This window comes from Pundamilia nyererei, unplaced genomic scaffold (genome assembly GCF_000239375.1).
Source record: "Pundamilia nyererei isolate P.nyererei 1_Seehausen unplaced genomic scaffold, PunNye1.0 scaffold00744, whole genome shotgun sequence".
Classification (NCBI taxonomy): Eukaryota; Metazoa; Chordata; class Actinopteri; order Cichliformes; family Cichlidae; genus Pundamilia; species Pundamilia nyererei.
This window is the reverse complement of record NW_005188145.1, coordinates 72642-77091: the sequence shown is the minus strand read 5'-3', so window position 1 is coordinate 77091 and position 4450 is coordinate 72642. Positions and strand designations below refer to the sequence as shown.

General features: G+C 40.3%; 1 long non-coding RNA gene across 1 annotated transcript in view; it reads left to right on the top strand.

Annotated features, from left to right (window-relative positions):
* Positions 1-226: 226 nt before the first annotated feature.
* Positions 227-4450, top strand: part of LOC102200008 (uncharacterized) — a 9163-nt gene continuing 4939 nt past the window's right edge. The window contains exon 1 of the long non-coding RNA XR_312454.1: positions 227-541. This is a non-coding gene — a long non-coding RNA (uncharacterized LOC102200008). The remainder of the gene's footprint in view (positions 542-4450) is intronic.

Sequence of the window (4450 nt, the reverse complement as noted above, 5' to 3'; positions counted from 1 at the left end):
CACTAGGTTTATATCTGGGACTCTCCACCATTTGACCTTAGAACTGAAGAAGCTTCTCGGATGAGAGGTGAAACGTCTTCAAGTAACTTAAAGAAGTCCAGACACTTTTCTTTGCAAGCTCCTTTGACTATCTTCAGTTTTGTATTTTGCTGCCGACTGTATTAAGGCTCATTAAAATGATCTATTATAAATTTTTATCTTTATTTTTCAGGCTCATTCTCCTTGAAGTGTCCAAAAACCATGGAAGCAGAAATCGGTGACACAGTGATTCTGCCGTGTTCCACTGATCCTCAAACCAATGTCATTAGAGTGGAGTGGATGGTAAATGTGACAACTGAGGTCCATGTGTGCAGAAAAGATAAAGATGAGCTTGCTCACCAAGCAAGCATCTATGAAGGAAAAACATCTGTTTTTAAACAGCAACTACCAAAAGGGAACTGTTCACTGCAACTGGTGGTTTCTCAGTCTCATTTCGGGACATACAAGTGCTCTGTACTTACATCAAAGAAAACAGAAGACAGTTGTGTTATAAATCTCACTGGTAAGTACACTGAGGCTAGTGGCATTCAATATCATAAGCTATTTTAATCAAAATAACATAATATATATTAACCCCCAAGTTTAAATAACAGCAGATAAATTTATATTCATATATGGTATTTTTCCAATCATATTCATCCTGATTAGGGTTATTCTTCAAATGAGTAGAGAGGAACATCAGAAAGAGGATTTTGTAGTTCACAGTCAAAAGTTTCAGGAAGCACCACGAGATTAACTGTGGATTTATGAATTGGAATTATAATATTTGTCTTTTCTCTACTTGTTTTTAGTAGTGTTAGATTACAGTCTTAAAGCAGGTCTAGGACTTTGTACTGAATCAGTGTGTCCCCATTCCGACACTGGCACTGACAGGAGAGGAGTGAGCTCAGGCTTGAGCATACCCCTTGTCGTTTTCTCATTTATCTCAAGAATGTGTCTTAAATAATAGCTACCTTACAGTAGATCATTGGTTCTCAAAGTGTGTGGTGAGTTCTGACAGAAGAGTCTTGTCGAACTAATGTTTAACATCGGAATCACTTTTACAGTGGAACAAAGAAATTCACGGCAGTTACATTAAAAATATGCGCATCCGCTGCATCCGCAGAAAAGCATGTGTAACTCCACAATAAAGAAGTGGACTAAAAAGTGGAAAATGTGGTTGGGTCTGTCGTCCATCGACTACAGTGGTGCTGAAATCCAGGATACGGTACGAGAGACCGAACCACATGTTCGCACTATATTGCGGCTGTCGACTTACACACTCTGAAATGCCAGGACTGACATAATGAATTAATTAAATATACCATTAAATAATTATTGAAATCTGGCAAAAATTAATTAAATATTTATGACACCTTTAATTAATTAATTATTGTATTTAATTAATTCACTTTGGCAGGCCTGACTCCTTAAGCTCGCATCGTCTGCTGGTAAAGTCTTGGCAACGAGCGCCTCACGGTGCAGAAAACAGTGCGTAACAATAACATCTGGGTGTATCACCTTCACTCTGCTAACGAAACCTTTGGTGCGCCAGACAATGGCTGCTGTTCCATCAGTGCAGACACTCGGGCAGTTTTCCTCCTTGTTCAAGATATTCGGATGTAACCGGAAAAATTTCCTCTCCCGTTGTTTTTTCTGGCAGTTCCTTACAAAATGGAAAGTTTTCTCTGATGGAGCCTCCATCCACAAAATGCACTTTGGCCAAGACTTAGGAATGTGCACTAATGTCCGTAGACTCATCAAGTTGCACTACAAACTTCCCACTATCTTCTCCAAAACCACACTTCCGATGTCTGCAGACATGTCATCAATACTTCTGGCAATTGTGTCATCTGAGAGCGGGACTTTGGCTATTTCTTTATCTGCATCAGGGCCGAGAATCTCGTTCACAATGGCTTTGCAGGCAGGTAGTATTAAAGTCTCTGCTACGGTGTGTGTGTTTTTTTTATTTGTCTATAAGTTCAGCCACTAAGTAGCTAGCTTTGAGAGCTCTTTCAGACACCTTTGGGTTTTTTCTCATTAAAGTTACCTGTTTCTCAGCGTGTTGACGCAGGCAAACAAAATAGTCTGTGTTCTTGTTTTGTGTGGAGATGGCGTTTAAGCTTGCTTGGGGCCGCTGCACTGTTTGAGAGCTTTTCTCCACACACCAAACATAATGGACTCGGTGCAGTCGGATCTCCAGTGAAAGTAAATCAGAACAAAAGATAACTTTTGCTGTATTGCCCCGAGCTCACCGTTTTTTGCTTAGATTAGAATTAGAATTTTGTCCACAGCCGAGTTTGGAGTCCAAAGTGCTTCTTTTCAAATATTTATCCATCTTTGTTGTACTTCTTGCAGCTGCCACATACTGCACGCATCACTCATTCTATTGTTTTAACTTAACAAGGTGATATTGCGCTACCCACTGCCACCCACTGACATGAAAGACTAATTACTCTACCAGTCACTTTATTGAAACCACAGATACCCAACAATGATTTTACTATTTGCAGTAATTACTAAATTGTAATTTTTGGACTAATTGATTGAAATTAAATAATTTCCCAGGGCACATCTGACGTTCGCATAGTAGTTTGGAAACACTGGTCTAACGCAACACTTGTAAAGGAGATGAATGCTTCAGTTTGTCACAGATCAAAGTGAATTGAATGTGACTGGTTGAAGAGGTTTTTAGGGGGAAGTGCGGGTGGACTCAGAGAGCAGAACACATGGAGGCACAGAGTTGTGGTGAAGGAAATTTATTTACAGTGAATGGTGAATATTCAGGGGCAGAGTATTAAAAACAGAATGAAGATGGGAACGCGGAGACGGGAAGTGCAGGTGAAGAACACACACAGGTAGCGCACTCGATCTAAGGGGAGAGGAACACGAGCTATAGGAGGGTCTTGCCTGAAAACTGAGAAAAAGCATTAACGAGACTTTACTGGGAGTTGGAGAATTTAATTGGTACTGTTTGCCAAAAACCCACGGAAGGAAAACAAACCAGTTGAAGCAACTGGGAGGAACAGAGGCGAAATCCTGGGAAGGAAACAAAACTTGGGTGTGCACACCTGAGTCGTGCCAGGTGTGCCAGGTTCAGTGAATCACTGCCCCGCCTACCAATGCCAAAAGAAGACACAAAATACACACAGGCAAAACACCATACAACCATAACCCGGCTCCTAAAACAGGTATTTGTGATCTGTGTTATCTACATTTCCATCAGTGTAAGAGACTCAGCAGCAGATTAGAATAACATTTATACATTTAATAAATCACCAAATTCCAGACCATCCTTCCAGACCATCTCCAAGCTTTCCCAGATGAATGTGCCTGATCACATCTGCCGGTGGATCACTGACTTCCTGACGGACAGGAAGCAGCATGTGAGGCTGGGAAAGAATGTCTCGGACTCCCGGACCATCAGCACCGGCTCCCCTCAGCGCTGTGTTCTTTCTCCTCTGCTCTCCTCCCTGTACACTAACTGCTGCACCTCCACCTACCAGTCTGTCAAGCTAATCAAGTTTGCACATGACACCAGTGTTATTGGACTCATCTCGAACGGGGATGAGTCTGCCTACAGGGGGGTGGTTGAATGTCGGGTGTCTGGTGTCCTGGTGCAGCCACAACAACCAATCCACATGCCAGTTGTTGGTGTGCAGAAAAATGGGATATTTTCAAATCACAGGCCACAACCAACCATTGCTGCCTGTGATTTGAAATGCATTCTGGGATTACTGGCTGCCCCAAGTCCACATCAGCAATCGATTATCTAGGATCGACCTGTCTTGACTTACTTTGCACGGCAACCAATAATGTGCAATGAATTAAATGTGTCAATGATTATTTAAAATGTGAAATAATTAATTAATTAATTAAATTTATTAATTGCGTCAATAATTAAAGGAGTCATAAATATTTATTTAATTAATTATTAGTGTGGACTCATGAAGCAGTCTAGTGACAAAAGTTACAAATAGTTGTTTGAAATAAAAGTTGTTTGTTTAAAACAAAAATTACTGAAGGATTCATTGTGAATGAGTTTATGATCTAAATAAAGTTGCAGCTAGGCTTTTCTGTCATTGTTTTGTTTAAGCGGGGTGTGAAAATATTTCCTCCTGCCATGTGGGGAATTATGTAAAAAGTTGGAGAACCTCTGCAGTAGATGAGTTAGATCAAAATAAAATTCCGTTGATTTTATCATTATATGATTCCCACTATTTGATTGAGCTTTTGTTTTTCTGTTGCTAAAAACATCCTGCACTCAAATGTTTAAATTGTGAACATTCCCCTTTTAGTTAATGTTAAAACAGTAAAGATTATACAAAAGTATTTGTCATGAATCGCTGTGTGGCAGGCAAGCAGGAGTGGTGGACCCAAAATGCAGAACTCAGACACGGAAGTGAAACTTAAATCAGAATCAGAATCAGAA